This window comes from Dendrobates tinctorius, unplaced genomic scaffold, assembly GCF_039654945.1.
Source record: "Dendrobates tinctorius isolate UK_male_01 unplaced genomic scaffold, ASM3965494v1 ptg000047l, whole genome shotgun sequence".
Classification (NCBI taxonomy): Eukaryota; Metazoa; Chordata; class Amphibia; order Anura; family Dendrobatidae; genus Dendrobates; species Dendrobates tinctorius.
In genome coordinates this window covers 9,679,734-9,697,500 of record NW_027361715.1, presented here as the reverse complement: position 1 = coordinate 9,697,500, position 17,767 = coordinate 9,679,734, and the positions used below count along the sequence as shown (strand labels likewise).

Genomic DNA, 17,767 nt, shown 5'->3' with positions numbered 1-17,767 from the left:
TCATCTTTAGCATTATAATTTCTACTATGTTCAATTTTTAGAATGAAAACTTGAAACTTGATTTGAATGGTGCAAGAATCCATGGAATCCTATAAAATTGACTTCAGGAAACAAAATTCTTATCTTGTATGTTACACCAAGCAACTATATTCTATGACTTGTGTAAATGTTCCCATGATTTTTAGTTCGGGTGGGAAAATCTGATGATGATTTCAAATCAAAATGGCTTTAGGAAACGCCAGCTTATTTTCCTGAATTTTCTTTTCTCTTGTTTTTTCCAAAATTATCTATAATGTTTTATTGAGGAATTTTTTGGCAATTTAAAAACAATTGTTTAGTCCATCAGTTGAGTATGTTCTTGTGGCTTTTTTGTAGGTGACAAAAGGAACTAGAAGTGACTAAGAGACTTTAAAGTGTCTTTCTAAGCTTCTAGTTGACTTGAATTTTATTACGGAAGGTATTCGAAGCAAAAAAATCAAATGGAAATTGACATAGTCACTTTACCGTTTTGGAAACTTTATGCAGTTAAAAGATGCTCAAAACGACTGAAAATACGAAGACTAATTTTATTTTATGTTTACATAGAAATGAACATTTTTCTTCTTTTGAGCTTTTTTGGTGTATTCTTTAGTAAGTTTTCAGAGCCAACTCACACTAAATCTGCCTTTTAAACTGTTGAAAGGCTTGAGCGGTACAAGGTTTCAAGTTAAGATGACTTCACATCAGATTTTTAAATTTTAGTGAGGCCTGTAATTTTGAAGGTATCTCAGAAGTTGTGGCTGAGTTGTTAAAGCGATGGACTTGAAATCCATTGGGATCTCCCTGCGCATTCAATCATTGCCAACTATGTCAATTTCCAAGTAGGTTTTTTGATGATTATCTGAGTAGATCAATGCACACCTTCCTTAGTGTATCCCCCAAAAAGTTGTTTCATATCTCTGGACTGGATTTGGAGAACCAACCTGTGGGCATCTAAAGATCTTGTTTTGATTAACTGGCCTGGCCCATCATCACATGTGAATCACACTGCTATTCAAAAGATGAGACCTCATGCGATCAGGTAAGAGGTGCTTCTCCATCTCTCATCTAGTTGCCACAAATGTCAGGTATAGTTGATAGATTGGAACATGTGCTTTGCTTTGCACCGATTCTACTTATATTATCTCTCGGGTGGAATCTTTTACCACACAGTGAAAAATCTTTAGCAACTTCTGGATAAGCAGCTTTCTAGCAGTTTAAGTTTTGCAATTATTTTCCTCTCCTTTTTTCCTGGTAACAGAGCTGGCACAGTTTTCATAAACAATTTTAAAACTGTCCTGATTGTGATACTGTGGAATTCTAGGCACACTTGTAGATTAAAAGTGGAGGAGATATTAATTTATTATGGTGTATTAAATGTAGATTTGTACTGCAGCTTTAAAGCCAGTTTCACCATCATGCATGATTTCCTTAATGTGTTCCCTTCTCCATTTTCACCACAAGAAAATCTAGAGTAGTCAGCTGCATGTGTGGTTCCATGGTGTAATGGTTAGCACTCTGGACTCTGAATTCAGCGATCTGAGTTCAAATCTCAGTGGAACCTGTAAGTTTTATCTTTAGCATTATAATTTCTACTATGTTCAACTTTTAGAATGAAACTTGAAACTTAAAAACTTGAAACTTGATTTGAATGGTGCAAGAATCCAAGGAATCCTATAAAATTGACTAAAGGAAACAAAATTCTTATCTTGTATGTTACACCAAGCAACAATATTCTATGACTTGTGGAAATGTTCCCATGATTTTTAATTCTGGTGGGAAAATCTGATGATGATTTCAAATCAAAATGGCTTTAGGAAACGCCAGCTTATTTTCCTGAATTTTCTTTTCTCTTGTTTTTTTCCAAAATTATCTATAATGTTTTATTGAGGATTTTTTTGGCAATTTAAAAACAATTGTTTAGTCCATCAGTTGAGTATGTTCTTGTGGCTTTTTTGTAGGTGACAAAAGGAACTAGAAGTCACTAAGAGACTTTAAAGTGTCTTTCTAAGCTTCTAGTTGACTTGAATTTTATTACGGAAGGTATTCAAAGCAAAAAAATCAAATGGAAATTGACATAGTCACTTTACCGTTTTGGAAACTTTATGCAGTTAAAAGATGCTCAAAACGACTGAAAATACGAAGACTAATTTTATTTTATGTTTACATAGAAATGAATATTTTTCTTCTTTTGAGCTTTTTTGGTGTATTCTTTAGTAAGTTTTCAGAGCCAACTCACACTAAATCTGCCTTTTAAACTGTTGAAAGGCTTGAGCGGTACAAGGTTTCAAGTTAAGATGACTTCACATCAGATTTTTAAATTTTAGTGAGGCCTGAAATTTTGAAGGTATCTCAGAAGTTGTGGCTGAGTTGTTAAAGCGATGGACTTGAAATCCATTGGGATCTCCCTGCGCATTCAATCATTGCCAACTATGTCAATTTCCAAGTAGGTTTTTTGATGATTATCTGAGTAGATCAATGCACACCTTCCTTAGTTTATCCCCCAAAAAGTTGTTTCATATCTCTGGACTGGATTTGGAGAACCAACCTGCGGGCATCTAAAGATCTTATTTTGATTAACTGGCCTGGCCCATCATCACATGTGAATCACACTGCTAATCAAAAGATGAGACCTCGTGCGATCAGGTAAGAGGTGCTTCTCCATCTCTCATCTAGTTGCCACAAATGTCAGGTATGGTTGATAGATTGGAACATGTGCTTTGCTTTGCACCAATTCTACTTATATTATCTCTCGGGTGGAATCTTTTACCACACAGTGAAAAATCTTTAGCAACTTCTGGATGAGCAGCTTTCTAGCAGTTTAAGTTTTGCAATTATTTTCCTCTCCTTTTTCCTGGTAACAGAGCTGGCACAGTTTTCATAAACAATTTTAAAACTGTCCTGATTGTGATACTGTGGAATTCTAGGCACACTTGTAGATTAAAAGTGGAGGAGATATTAATTTATGATGGTGTATTAAATGTAGATTTGTACTGCAGCTTTAAAGCCAGTTTCACCATCATGCATGATTTCCTTAATGTGTTCCCTTCTCCATTTTCACCACAAGAAAATCTAGAGCAGTCAACTACATGAGTGGTTCCATGGTGTAATGGTTAGCACTCTGGACTCTGAATCCAGCGATCTGCGTTCAAATCTCAGTGGAACCTGTAAGTTTCATCTTTAGCATTATAATTTCTACTATGTTCAACTTTTAGAATGAAACTTGATTTGAATGGTGCAAGAATCCATGGAATCCTATAAAATTGACTTCAGGAAACAAAATTCTTATCTTGTATGTTACACCCAGCAACTATATTCTATGACTTGTGTAAATGTTCCCATGATTTTTAATTCGGGTGGGAAAATCTGATGATGATTTCAAATCAAAATGGCTTTAGGAAACGCCAGCTTATTTTCCTGAATTTTCTTTTCTCTTGTTTTTTCCAAAATTATCTATAATGTTTTATTGAGGAATTTTTTGGCAATTTAAAAACAATTGTTTAGTCCATCAGTTGAGTATGTTCTTGTGGCTTTTTTGTAGGTGACAAAAGGAACTAGAAGTCACTAAGAGACTTTAAAGTGTCTTTCTAAGCTTCTAGTTGACTTGAATTTTATTACGGAAGGTATTCGAAGCAAAAAAATCAAATGGAAATTGACATAGTCACTTTACCGTTTTGGAAACTTTATGCAGTTAAAAGATGCTCAAAACGACTGAAAATACGAAGACTAATTTTATTTTATGTTTACATAGAAATGAATATTTTTCTTCTTTTGAGCTTTTTTGGTGTATTCTTTAGTAAGTTTTCAGAGCCAACTCACACTAAATCTGCCTTTTAAACTGTTGAAAGGCTTGAGCGGTACAAGGTTTCAAGTTAAGATGACTTCACATCAGATTTTTAAATTTTAGTGAGGCCTGAAATTTTGAAGGTATCTCAGAAGTTGTGGCTGAGTTGTTAAAGCGATGGACTTGAAATCCATTGGGATCTCCCTGCGCATTCAATCATTGCCAACTATGTCAATTTCCAAGTAGGTTTTTTGATGATTATCTGAGTAGATCAATGCACACCTTCCTTAGTTTATCCCCCAAAAAGTTGTTTCATATCTCTGGACTGGATTTGGAGAACCAACCTGCGGGCATCTAAAGATCTTATTTTGATTAACTGGCCTGGCCCATCATCACATGTGAATCACACTGCTAATCAAAAGATGAGACCTCGTGCGATCAGGTAAGAGGTGCTTCTCCATCTCTCATCTAGTTGCCACAAATGTCAGGTATGGTTGATAGATTGGAACATGTGCTTTGCTTTGCACCGATTCTACTTATATTATCTCTCGGGTGGAATCTTTTACCACACAGTGAAAAATCTTTAACAACTTCTGGATGAGCAGCTTTCTAGCAGTTTAAGTTTTGCAATTATTTTCCTCTCCTTTTTCCTGGTAACAGAGCTGGCACAGTTTTCATAAACAATTTTAAAACTGTCCTGATTGTGATACTGTGGAATTCTAGGCACACTTGTAGATTAAAAGTGGAGGAGATATTAATTTATGATGGTGTATTAAATGTAGATTTGTACTGCAGCTTTAAAGCCAGTTTCACCATCATGCATGATTTCCTTAATGTGTTCCCTTCTCCATTTTCACCACAAGAAAATCTAGAGCAGTCAACTACATGTGTGGTTCCATGGTGTAATGGTTAGCACTCTGGACTCTGAATCCAGCGATCTGAGTTCAAATCTCAGTGGAACCTGTAAGTTTCATCTTTAGCATTATAATTTCTACTATGTTCAATTTTTAGAATGAAAACTTGAAACTTGATTTGAATGGTGCAAGAATCCATGGAATCCTATAAAATTGACTTCAGGAAACAAAATTCTTATCTTGTATGTTACACCAAGCAACTATATTCTATGACTTGTGTAAATGTTCCCATGATTTTTAGTTCGGGTGGGAAAATCTGATGATGATTTCAAATCAAAATGGCTTTAGGAAACGCCAGCTTATTTTCCTGAATTTTCTTTTCTCTTGTTTTTTCCAAAATTATCTATAATGTTTTATTGAGGAATTTTTTGGCAATTTAAAAACAATTGTTTAGTCCATCAGTTGAGTATGTTCTTGTGGCTTTTTTGTAGGTGACAAAAGGAACTAGAAGTGACTAAGAGACTTTAAAGTGTCTTTCTAAGCTTCTAGTTGACTTGAATTTTATTACGGAAGGTATTCGAAGCAAAAAAATCAAATGGAAATTGACATAGTCACTTTACCGTTTTGGAAACTTTATGCAGTTAAAAGATGCTCAAAACGACTGAAAATACGAAGACTAATTTTATTTTATGTTTACATAGAAATGAACATTTTTCTTCTTTTGAGCTTTTTTGGTGTATTCTTTAGTAAGTTTTCAGAGCCAACTCACACTAAATCTGCCTTTTAAACTGTTGAAAGGCTTGAGCGGTACAAGGTTTCAAGTTAAGATGACTTCACATCAGATTTTTAAATTTTAGTGAGGCCTGTAATTTTGAAGGTATCTCAGAAGTTGTGGCTGAGTTGTTAAAGCGATGGACTTGAAATCCATTGGGATCTCCCTGCGCATTCAATCATTGCCAACTATGTCAATTTCCAAGTAGGTTTTTTGATGATTATCTGAGTAGATCAATGCACACCTTCCTTAGTGTATCCCCCAAAAAGTTGTTTCATATCTCTGGACTGGATTTGGAGAACCAACCTGTGGGCATCTAAAGATCTTGTTTTGATTAACTGGCCTGGCCCATCATCACATGTGAATCACACTGCTATTCAAAAGATGAGACCTCATGCGATCAGGTAAGAGGTGCTTCTCCATCTCTCATCTAGTTGCCACAAATGTCAGGTATAGTTGATAGATTGGAACATGTGCTTTGCTTTGCACCGATTCTACTTATATTATCTCTCGGGTGGAATCTTTTACCACACAGTGAAAAATCTTTAGCAACTTCTGGATAAGCAGCTTTCTAGCAGTTTAAGTTTTGCAATTATTTTCCTCTCCTTTTTTCCTGGTAACAGAGCTGGCACAGTTTTCATAAACAATTTTAAAACTGTCCTGATTGTGATACTGTGGAATTCTAGGCACACTTGTAGATTAAAAGTGGAGGAGATATTAATTTATTATGGTGTATTAAATGTAGATTTGTACTGCAGCTTTAAAGCCAGTTTCACCATCATGCATGATTTCCTTAATGTGTTCCCTTCTCCATTTTCACCACAAGAAAATCTAGAGTAGTCAGCTGCATGTGTGGTTCCATGGTGTAATGGTTAGCACTCTGGACTCTGAATTCAGTGATCTGAGTTCAAATCTCAGTGGAACCTGTAAGTTTTATCTTTAGCATTATAATTTCTACTATGTTCAACTTTTAGAATGAAACTTGAAACTTTGAAACTTGATATGAATGGTGCAAGAATCCATGGAATCCTATAAAATTGACTTCAGGAAACAAAATTCTTATCTTGTATGTTACACCAAGCAACTATATTCTATGACTTGTGTAAATGTTCCCATGATTTTTAATTCGGGTGGGAAAATCTGATGATGATTTCAAATCAAAATGGCTTTAGGAAACGCCAGCTTATTTTCCTGAATTTTCTTTTCTCTTGTTTTTTCCAAAATTATCTATAATGTTTTATTGAGGAATTTTCTGGCAATTTAAAAACAATTGTTTAGTCCATCAGTTGAGTATGTTCTTGTGGCTTTTTTGTAGGTGACAAAAGGAACTAGAAGTCACTAAGAGACTTTAAAGTGTCTTTCTAAGCTTCTAGTTGACTTGAATTTTATTACGGAAGGTATTCGAAGCAAAGAAATCAAATGGAAATTGACATAGTCACTTTACCGTTTTGGAAACTTTATGCAGTTAAAAGATGCTCAAAACGACTGAAAATACGAAGACTAATTTTATTTTATGTTTACATAGAAATGAATATTTTTCTTCTTTTGAGCTTTTTTGGTGTATTCTTTAGTAAGTTTTCAGAGCCAACTCACACTAAATCTGCCTTTTAAACTGTTGAAAGGCTTGAGCGGTACAAGGTTTCAAGTTAAGATGACTTCACATCAGATTTTTACATTTTAGTGAGGCCTGAAATTTTGAAGGTATCTCAGAAGTTGTGGCTGAGTTGTTAAAGCGATGGACTTGAAATCCATTGGGATCTCCCTGCGCATTCAATCATTGCCAACTATGTCAATTTCCAAGTAGGTTTTTTGATGATTATCTGAGTAGATCAATGCACACCTTCCTTAGTTTATCCCCCAAAAAGTTGTTTCATATCTCTGGACTGGATTTGGAGAACCAACCTGCGGGCATCTAAAGATCTTATTTTGATTAACTGGCCTGGCCCATCATCACATGTGAATCACACTGCTAATCAAAAGATGAGACCTCGTGCGATCAGGTAAGAGGTGCTTCTCCATCTCTCATCTAGTTGCCACAAATGTCAGGTATGGTTGATAGATTGGAACATGTGCTTTGCTTTGCACTGATTCTACTTATATTATCTCTCGGGTGGAATCTTTTACCACACAGTGAAAAATCTTTAGCAACTTCTGGATGAGCAGCTTTCTAGCAGTTTCAGTTTTGCAATTATTTTCCTCTCCTTTTTCCTGGTAACAGAGCTGGCACAGTTTTCATAAACAATTTTAAAACTGTCCTGATTGTGATACTGTGGAATTCTAGGCACACTTGTAGATTAAAAGTGGAAGAGATATTAATTTATGATGGTGTATTAAATGTAGATTTGTACTGCAGCTTTAAAGCCAGTTTCACCATCATGCATGATTTCCTTAATGTGTTCCCTTCTCCATTTTCACCACAAGAAAATCTAGAGTAGTCAGCTACATGTGTGGTTCCATGGTGTAATGGTTAGCACTCTGGACTCTGAATCCAGCGATCTGAGTTCAAATCTCAGTGGAACCTGTAAGTTTCATCTTTAGCATTATAATTTCTACTATGTTCAACTTTTAGAATGAAACTTGATTTGAATGGTGCAAGAATCCATGGAATTCTATAAAATTGACTTCAGGAAACAAAATTCTTATCTTGTATGTTACACCAAGCAACTATATTCTATGACTTGTGGAAATGTTCCCATGATTTTTAATTCGGGTGGGAAAATCTGATGATGATTTCAAATCAAAATGGCTTTAGGAAATGCCAGCTTATTTTCCTGAATTTTCTTTTCTCTTGTTTTTTCCAAAATTATCTATAATGTTTTATTGAGGAATTTTTTGGCAATTTAAAAACAATTGTTTAGTCCATCAGTTGAGTATGTTCTTGTGGCTTTTTTGTAGGTGACAAAAGGAACTAGAAGTCACTAAGAGACTTTAAAGTGTCTTTCTAAGCTTCTAGTTGACTTGAATTTTATTACGGAAGGTATTCGAAGCAAAAAAATCAAATGGAAATTGACATAGTCACTTTACCGTTTTGGAAACTTTATGCAGTTAAAAGATGCTCAAAACGACTGAAAATACGAAGACTAATTTTATTTTATGTTTACATAGAAATGAATATTTTTCTTCTTTTGAGCTTTTTTGGTGTATTCTTTAGTAAGTTTTCAGAGCCAACTCACACTAAATCTGCCTTTTAAACTGTTGAAAGGCTTGAGCGGTACAAGGTTTCAAGTTAAGATGACTTCACATCAGATTTTTACATTTTAGTGAGGCCTGAAATTTTGAAGGTATCTCAGAAGTTGTGGCTGAGTTGTTAAAGCGATGGACTTGAAATCCATTGGGATCTCCCTGCGCATTCAATCATTGCCAACTATGTCAATTTCCAAGTAGGTTTTTTGATGATTATCTGAGTAGATCAATGCACACCTTCCTTAGTTTATCCCCCAAAAAGTTGTTTCGTATCTCTGGACTGGATTTGGAGAACCAACCTGCGGGCATCTAAAGATCTTATTTTGATTAACTGGCCTGGCCCATCATCACATGTGAATCACACTGCTAATCAAAAGATGAGACCTCGTACGATCAGGTAAGAGGTGCTTCTCCATCTCTCATCTAGTTGCCACAAATGTCAGGTATGGTTGATAGATTGGAACATGTGCTTTGCTTTGCACCGATTCTACTTATATTATCTCTCGGGTGGAATCTTTTACCACACAGTGAAAAATCTTTAGCAACTTCTGGATGAGCAGCTTTCTAGCAGTTTAAGTTTTGCAATTATTTTCCTCTCCTTTTTCCTGGTAACAGAGCTGGCACAGTTTTCATAAACAATTTTAAAACTGTCCTGATTGTGATACTGTGGAATTCTAGGCACACTTGTAGATTAAAAGTGGAGGAGATATTAATTTATGATGGTGTATTAAATGTAGATTTGTACTGCAGCTTTAAAGCCAGTTTCACCATCATGCATGATTTCCTTAATGTGTTCCCTTCTCCATTTTCACCACAAGAAAATCTAGAGTAGTCAGCTGCATGTGTGGTTCTATGGTGTAATGGTTAGCACTCTGGACTCTGAATCCAGCGATCTGAGTTCAAATCTCAGTGGAACCTGTAAGTTTCATCTTTAGCATTATAATTTCTACTATGTTCAACTTTTAGAATGAAACTTGAAACTTTGAAACTTGATTTGAATGGTGCAAGAATCCATGGAATCCTATAAAATTGACTTCAGGAAACAAAATTCTTATCTTGTATGTTACACCAAGCAACTATATTCTATGACTTGTGTAAATGTTCCCATGATTTTTAATTCGGGTGGGAAAATCTGATGATGATTTCAAATCAAAATGGCTTTAAAAAACGCCAGCTTATTTTCCTGAATTTTCTTTTCTCTTGTTTTTTCCAAAATTATCTATAATGTTTTATTGAGGAATTTTTTGGCAATTTAAAAACAATTGTTTAGTCCATCAGTTGAGTATGTTCTTGTGGCTTTTTTGTAGGTGACAAAAGGAACTAGAAGTGACTAAGAGACTTTAAAGTGTCTTTCTAAGCTTCTAGTTGACTTGAATTTTATTACGGAAGGTATTCGAAGCAAAAAAATCAAATGGAAATTGACATAGTCACTTTACCGTTTTGGAAACATTATGCAGTTAAAAGATGCTCAAAATGACTGAAAATACGAAGACTAATTTTATTTTATGTTTACATAGAAATGAATATTTTTCTTCTTTTGAGCTTTTTTGGTGTATTCTTTAGTAAGTTTTCAGAGCCAACTCACACTAAATCTGCCTTTTAAACTGTTGAAAGGCTTGAGCGGTACAAGGTTTCAAGTTAAGATGACTTCACATCAGATTTTTAAATTTTAGTGAGGCCTGAAATTTTGAAGGTATCTCAGAAGTTGTGGCTGAGTTGTTAAAGCGATGGACTTGAAATCCATTGGGATCTCCCTGCGCATTCAATCATTGCCAACTATGTCAATTTCCAAGTAGGTTTTTTGATGATTATCTGAGTAGATCAATGCACACCTTCCTTAGTTTATCCCCCAAAAAGTTGTTTCATATCTCTGGACTGGATTTGGAGAACCAACCTGCGGGCATCTAAAGATCTTATTTTGATTAACTGGCCTGGCCCATCATCACATGTGAATCACACTGCTAATCAAAAGATGCGACCTCGTGCGATCAGGTAAGAGGTGCTTCTCCATCTCTCATCTAGTTGCCACAAATGTCAGGTATGGTTGATAGATTGGAACATGTGCTTTGCTTTGCACCAATTCTACTTATATTATCTCTCGGGTGGAATCTTTTACCACACAGTGAAAAATCTTTAGCAACTTCTGGATGAGCAGCTTTCTAGCAGTTTAAGTTTTGCAATTATTTTCCTCTCCTTTTTCCTGGTAACAGAGCTGGCACAGTTTTCATAAACAATTTTAAAACTGTCCTGATTGTGATACTGTGGAATTCTAGGCACACTTGTAGATTAAAAGTGGAGGAGATATTAATTTATGATGGTGTATTAAATGTAGATTTGTACTGCAGCTTTAAAGCCAGTTTCACCATCATGCATGATTTCCTTAATGTGTTCCCTTCTCCATTTTCACCACAAGAAAATCTAGAGTAGTCAGCTGCATGTGTGGTTCCATGGTGTAATGGTTAGCACTCTGGACTCCGAATCCAGCGATCTGAGTTCAAATCTCAGTGGAACCTGTAAGTTTCATCTTTAGCATTATAATTTCTACTATGTTCAACTTTTAGAATGAAACTTGAAACTTTGAAACTTGATTTGAATGGTGCAAGAATCCATGGAATCCTATAAAATTGACTTCAGGAAACAAAATTCTTATCTTGTATGTTACACCATAGATTGGAACATGTGCTTTGCTTTGCACCGATTCTACTTATATTATCTCTCAGGTGGAATCTTTTACCACACAGTGAAAAATCTTTAGCAACTTCTGGATGAGCAGCTTTCTAGCAGTTTAAGTTTTGCAATTATTTTCCTCTCCTTTTTCCTGGTAACAGAGCTGGCACAGTTTTCATAAACAATTTTAAAACTGTCCTGATTGTGATACTGTGGAATTCTAGGCACACTTGTAGATTAAAAGTGGAGGAGATATTAATTTATGATGGTGTATTAAATGTAGATTTGTACTGCAGCTTTAAAGCCAGTTTCACCATCATGCATGATTTCCTTAATGTGTTCCCTTCTCCATTTTCACCACAAGAAAATCTAGAGTAGTCAGCTACATGTGTGGTTCCATGGTGTAATGGTTAGCACTCTGGACTCTGGATCCAGCGATCTGAGTTCAAATCTCAGTGGAACCTTTAAGTTTCATCTTTAGCATTATAATTTCTACTATGTTCAACTTTTAGAATGAAACTTGAAACTTTGAAACTTGATTTGAATGGTGCAAGAATCCATGGAATCCTATAAAATTGACTTCAGGAAACAAAATTCTTATCTTGTATGTTACACCAAGCAACTATATTCTATGACTTGTGTAAATGTTCCCATGATTTTTAATTCGGGTGGGAAAATCTGATGATGATTTCAAATCAAAATGGCTTTAGAAAACGCCAGCTTATTTTCCTGAATTTTCTTTTCTCTTGTTTTTTCCAAAATTATCTATAATGTTTTATTGAGGAATTTTTTGGCAATTTAAAAACAATTGTTTAGTCCATCAGTTGAGTATGTTCTTGTGGCTTTTTTGTAGGTGACAAAAGGAACTAGAAGTCACTAAGAGACTTTAAAGTGTCTTTCTAAGCTTCTAGTTGACTTGAATTTTATTACGGAAGGTATTCGAAGCAAAAAAATCAAATGGAAATTGACATAGTCACTTTACCGTTTTGGAAACTTTATGCAGTTAAAAGATGCTCAAAACGACTGAAAATACGAAGACTAATTTTATTTTATGTTTACATAGAAATGAATATTTTTCTTCTTTTGAGCTTTTTTGGTGTATTCTTTAGTAAGTTTTCAGAGCCAACTCACACTAAATCTGCCTTTTAAACTGTTTAAAGGCTTGAGCGGTACAAGGTTTCAAGTTAAGATGACTTCACATCAGATTTTTAAATTTTAGTGAGGCCTGAAATTTTGAAGGTATCTCAGAAGTTGTGGCTGAGTTGTTAAAGCGATGGACTTGAAATCCATTGGGATCTCCCTGCGCATTCAATCATTGCCAACTATGTCAATTTCCAAGTAGGTTTTTTGATGATTATCTGAGTAGATCAATGCACACCTTCCTTAGTTTATACCCCAAAAAGTTGTTTCATATCTCTGGACTGGATTTGGAGAACCAACCTGCGGGCATCTAAAGATCTTATTTTGATTAACTGGCCTGGCCCATCATCACATGTGAATCACACTGCTATTCAAAAGATGAGACCTCATGCGATCAGGTAAGAGGTGCTTCTCCATCTCTCATCTAGTTGCCACAAATGTCAGGTATAGTTGATAGATTGGAACATGTGCTTTGCTTTGCACCGATTCTACTTATATTATCTCTCGGGTGGAATCTTTTACCACACAGTGAAAAATCTTTAGCAACTTCTGGATAAGCAGCTTTCTAGCAGTTTAAGTTTTGCAATTATTTTCCTCTCCTTTTTTCCTGGTAACAGAGCTGGCACAGTTTTCATAAACAATTTTAAAACTGTCCTGATTGTGATACTGTGGAATTCTAGGCACACTTGTAGATTAAAAGTGGAGGAGATATTAATTTATTATGGTGTATTAAATGTAGATTTGTACTGCAGCTTTAAAGCCAGTTTCACCATCATGCATGATTTCCTTAATGTGTTCCCTTCTCCATTTTCACCACAAGAAAATCTAGAGTAGTCAGCTGCATGTGTGGTTCCATGGTGTAATGGTTAGCACTCTGGACTCTGAATTCAGCGATCTGAGTTCAAATCTCAGTGGAACCTGTAAGTTTTATCTTTAGCATTATAATTTCTACTATGTTCAACTTTTAGAATGAAACTTGAAACTTTGAAACTTGATTTGAATGGTGCAAGAATCCATGGAATCCTATAAAATTGACTTCAGGAAACAAAATTCTTATCTTGTATGTTACACCAAGCAACTATATTCTATGACTTGTGTAAATGTTCCCATGATTTTTAATTCGGGTGGGAAAATCTGATGATGATTTCAAATCAAAATGGCTTTAGGAAACGCCAGCTTATTTTCATGAATTTTCTTTTCTCTTGTTTTTTCCAAAATTATCTATAATGTTTTATTGAGGAATTTTCTGGCAATTTAAAAACAATTGTTTAGTCCATCAGTTGAGTATGTTCTTGTGGCTTTTTTGTAGGTGACAAAAGGAACTAGAAGTCACTAAGAGACTTTAAAGTGTCTTTCTAAGCTTCTAGTTGACTTGAATTTTATTACGGAAGGTATTCGAAGCAAAGAAATCAAATGGAAATTGACATAGTCACTTTACCGTTTTGGAAACTTTATGCAGTTAAAAGATGCTCAAAACGACTGAAAATACGAAGACTAATTTTATTTTATGTTTACATAGAAATGAATATTTTTCTTCTTTTGAGCTTTTTTGGTGTATTCTTTAGTAAGTTTTCAGAGCCAACTCACACTAAATCTGCCTTTTAAACTGTTGAAAGGCTTGAGCGGTACAAGGTTTCAAGTTAAGATGACTTCACATCAGATTTTTACATTTTAGTGAGGCCTGAAATTTTGAAGGTATCTCAGAAGTTGTGGCTGAGTTGTTAAAGCGATGGACTTGAAATCCATTGGGATCTCCCTGCGCATTCAATCATTGCCAACTATGTCAATTTCCAAGTAGGTTTTTTGATGATTATCTGAGTAGATCAATGCACACCTTCCTTAGTTTATCCCCCAAAAAGTTGTTTCATATCTCTGGACTGGATTTGGAGAACCAACCTGCGGGCATCTAAATATCTTATTTTGATTAACTGGCCTGGCCCATCATCACATGTGAATCACACTGCTAATCAAAAGATGAGACCTCGTGCGATCAGGTAAGAGGTGCTTCTCCATCTCTCATCTAGTTGCCACAAATGTCAGGTATGGTTGATAGATTGGAACATGTGCTTTGCTTTGCACTGATTCTACTTATATTATCTCTCGGGTGGAATCTTTTACCACACAGTGAAAAATCTTTAGCAACTTCTGGATGAGCAGCTTTCTAGCAGTTTAAGTTTTGCAATTATTTTCCTCTCCTTTTTCCTGGTAACAGAGCTGGCACAGTTTTCATAAACAATTTTAAAACTGTCCTGATTGTGATACTGTGGAATTCTAGGCACACTTGTAGATTAAAAGTGGAAGAGATATTAATTTATGATGGTGTATTAAATGTAGATTTGTACTGCAGCTTTAAAGCCAGTTTCACCATCATGCATGATTTCCTTAATGTGTTCCCTTCTCCATTTTCACCACAAGAAAATCTAGAGTAGTCAGCTACATGTGTGGTTCCATGGTGTAATGGTTAGCACTCTGGACTCTGAATCCAGCGATCTGAGTTCAAATCTCAGTGGAACCTGTAAGTTTCATCTTTAGCATTATAATTTCTACTATGTTCAACTTTTAGAATGAAACTTGATTTGAATGGTGCAAGAATCCATGGAATTCTATAAAATTGACTTCAGGAAACAAAATTCTTATCTTGTATGTTACACCAAGCAACTATATTCTATGACTTGTGGAAATGTTCCCATGATTTTTAATTCGGGTGGGAAAATCTGATGATGATTTCAAATCAAAATGGCTTTAGGAAATGCCAGCTTATTTTCCTGAATTTTCTTTTCTCTTGTTTTTTCCAAAATTATCTATAATGTTTTATTGAGGAATTTTTTGGCAATTTAAAAACAATTGTTTAGTCCATCAGTTGAGTATGTTCTTGTGGCTTTTTTGTAGGTGACAAAAGGAACTAGAAGTCACTAAGAGACTTTAAAGTGTCTTTCTAAGCTTCTAGTTGACTTGAATTTTATTACGGAAGGTATTCGAAGCAAAAAAATCAAATGGAAATTGACATAGTCACTTTACCGTTTTGGAAACTTTATGCAGTTAAAAGATGCTCAAAACGACTGAAAATACGAAGACTAATTTTATTTTATGTTTACATAGAAATGAATATTTTTCTTCTTTTGAGCTTTTTTGGTGTATTCTTTAGTAAGTTTTCAGAGCCAACTCACACTAAATCTGCCTTTTAAACTGTTGAAAGGCTTGAGCGGTACAAGGTTTCAAGTTAAGATGACTTCACATCAGATTTTTACATTTTAGTGAGGCCTGAAATTTTGAAGGTATCTCAGAAGTTGTGGCTGAGTTGTTAAAGCGATGGACTTGAAATCCATTGGGATCTCCCTGCGCATTCAATCATTGCCAACTATGTCAATTTCCAAGTAGGTTTTTTGATGATTATCTGAGTAGATCAATGCACACCTTCCTTAGTTTATCCCCCAAAAAGTTGTTTCGTATCTCTGGACTGGATTTGGAGAACCAACCTGCGGGCATCTAAAGATCTTATTTTGATTAACTGGCCTGGCCCATCATCACATGTGAATCACACTGCTAATCAAAAGATGAGACCTCGTACGATCAGGTAAGAGGTGCTTCTCCATCTCTCATCTAGTTGCCAAAAATGTCAGGTATGGTTGATAGATTGGAACATGTGCTTTGCTTTGCACCGATTCTACTTATATTATCTCTCGGGTGGAATCTTTTACCACACAGTGAAAAATCTTTAGCAACTTCTGGATGAGCAGCTTTCTAGCAGTTTAAGTTTTGCAATTATTTTCCTCTCCTTTTTCCTGGTAACAGAGCTGGCACAGTTTTCATAAACAATTTTAAAACTGTCCTGATTGTGATACTGTGGAATTCTAGGCACACTTGTAGATTAAAAGTGGAGGAGATATTAATTTATGATGGTGTATTAAATGTAGATTTGTACTGCAGCTTTAAAGCCAGTTTCACCATCATGCATGATTTCCTTAATGTGTTCCCTTCTCCATTTTCACCACAAGAAAATCTAGAGTAGTCAGCTACATGTGTGGTTCCATGGTGTAATGGTTAGCACTCTGGACTCTGAATCCAGCGATCTGAGTTCAAATCTCAGTGGAACCTGTAAGTTTCATCTTTAGCATTATAATTTCTACTATGTTCAACTTTTAGAATGAAACTTGATTTGAATGGTGCAAGAATCCATGGAATTCTATAAAATTGACTTCAGGAAACAAAATTCTTATCTTGTATGTTACACCAAGCAACTATATTCTATGACTTGTGGAAATGTTCCCATGATTTTTAATTCGGGTGGGAAAATCTGATGATGATTTCAAATCAAAATGGCTTTAGGAAATGCCAGCTTATTTTCCTGAATTTTCTTTTCTCTTGTTTTTTCCAAAATTATCTATAATGTTTTATTGAGGAATTTTTTGGCAATTTAAAAACAATTGTTTAGTCCATCAGTTGAGTATGTTCTTGTGGCTTTTTTGTAGGTGACAAAAGGAACTAGAAGTCACTAAGAGACTTTAAAGTGTCTTTCTAAGCTTCTAGTTGACTTGAATTTTATTACGGAAGGTATTCGAAGCAAAAAAATCAAATGGAAATTGACATAGTCACTTTACCGTTTTGGAAACTTTATGCAGTTAAAAGATGCTCAAAACGACTGAAAATACGAAGACTAATTTTATTTTATGTTTACATAGAAATGAATATTTTTCTTCTTTTGAGCTTTTTTGGTGTATTCTTTAGTAAGTTTTCAGAGCCAACTCACACTAAATCTGCCTTTTAAACTGTTGAAAGGCTTGAGCGGTACAAGGTTTCAAGTTAAGATGACTTCACATCAGATTTTTACATTTTAGTGAGGCCTGAAATTTTGAAGGTATCTCAGAAGTTGTGGCTGAGTTGTTAAAGCGATGGACTTGAAATCCATTGGGATCTCCCTGCGCATTCAATCATTGCCAACTATGTCAATTTCCAAGTAGGTTTTTTGATGATTATCTGAGTAGATCAATGCACACCTTCCTTAGTTTATCCCCCAAAAAGTTGTTTCGTATCTCTGGACTGGATTTGGAGAACCAACCTGCGGGCATCTAAAGATCTTATTTTGATTAACTGGCCTGGCCCATCATCACATGTGAATCACACTGCTAATCAAAAGATGAGACCTCGTACGATCAGGTAAGAGGTGCTTCTCCATCTCTCATCTAGTTGCCAAAAATGTCAGGTATGGTTGATAGATTGGAACATGTGCTTTGCTTTGCACCGATTCTACTTATATTATCTCTCGGGTGGAATCTTTTACCACACAGTGAAAAATCTTTAGCAACTTCTGGATGAGCAGCTTTCTAGCAGTTTAAGTTTTGCAATTATTTT

At 35.2% G+C, this 17,767-nt stretch overlaps 11 non-coding genes across 11 annotated transcripts; all 11 read left to right on the top strand.

Annotated features, from left to right (window-relative positions):
• Positions 1 to 1,510: 1,510 nt before the first annotated feature.
• On the top strand, positions 1,511 to 1,582 carry TRNAQ-CUG (transfer RNA glutamine (anticodon CUG)). The gene has a single exon. It is a non-coding gene; the product is annotated as a tRNA-Gln (tRNA).
• A 1,531-nt stretch (positions 1,583 to 3,113) lies between these two features.
• Positions 3,114 to 3,185, top strand: TRNAQ-CUG (transfer RNA glutamine (anticodon CUG)). The gene has a single exon. It is a non-coding gene; the product is annotated as a tRNA-Gln (tRNA).
• A 1,508-nt stretch (positions 3,186 to 4,693) lies between these two features.
• Positions 4,694 to 4,765, top strand: TRNAQ-CUG (transfer RNA glutamine (anticodon CUG)). Its single transcript has one exon. It is a non-coding gene; the product is annotated as a tRNA-Gln (tRNA).
• A 1,517-nt stretch (positions 4,766 to 6,282) lies between these two features.
• Positions 6,283 to 6,354, top strand: TRNAQ-CUG (transfer RNA glutamine (anticodon CUG)). Its single transcript has one exon. It is a non-coding gene; the product is annotated as a tRNA-Gln (tRNA).
• A 1,523-nt stretch (positions 6,355 to 7,877) lies between these two features.
• Positions 7,878 to 7,949, top strand: TRNAQ-CUG (transfer RNA glutamine (anticodon CUG)). Its single transcript has one exon. It is a non-coding gene; the product is annotated as a tRNA-Gln (tRNA).
• A 1,508-nt stretch (positions 7,950 to 9,457) lies between these two features.
• On the top strand, positions 9,458 to 9,529 carry TRNAQ-CUG (transfer RNA glutamine (anticodon CUG)). The gene has a single exon. It is a non-coding gene; the product is annotated as a tRNA-Gln (tRNA).
• Positions 9,530 to 11,052: 1,523 nt separating this feature from the next.
• TRNAR-CCG (transfer RNA arginine (anticodon CCG)) lies at positions 11,053 to 11,124 on the top strand. The gene has a single exon. It is a non-coding gene; the product is annotated as a tRNA-Arg (tRNA).
• Positions 11,125 to 11,670: 546 nt separating this feature from the next.
• On the top strand, positions 11,671 to 11,742 carry TRNAQ-CUG (transfer RNA glutamine (anticodon CUG)). The gene has a single exon. It is a non-coding gene; the product is annotated as a tRNA-Gln (tRNA).
• A 1,524-nt stretch (positions 11,743 to 13,266) lies between these two features.
• On the top strand, positions 13,267 to 13,338 carry TRNAQ-CUG (transfer RNA glutamine (anticodon CUG)). The gene has a single exon. It is a non-coding gene; the product is annotated as a tRNA-Gln (tRNA).
• A 1,523-nt stretch (positions 13,339 to 14,861) lies between these two features.
• TRNAQ-CUG (transfer RNA glutamine (anticodon CUG)) lies at positions 14,862 to 14,933 on the top strand. The gene has a single exon. It is a non-coding gene; the product is annotated as a tRNA-Gln (tRNA).
• A 1,508-nt stretch (positions 14,934 to 16,441) lies between these two features.
• TRNAQ-CUG (transfer RNA glutamine (anticodon CUG)) lies at positions 16,442 to 16,513 on the top strand. The gene has a single exon. It is a non-coding gene; the product is annotated as a tRNA-Gln (tRNA).
• The last annotated feature ends 1,254 nt before the right edge of the window (positions 16,514 to 17,767 follow it).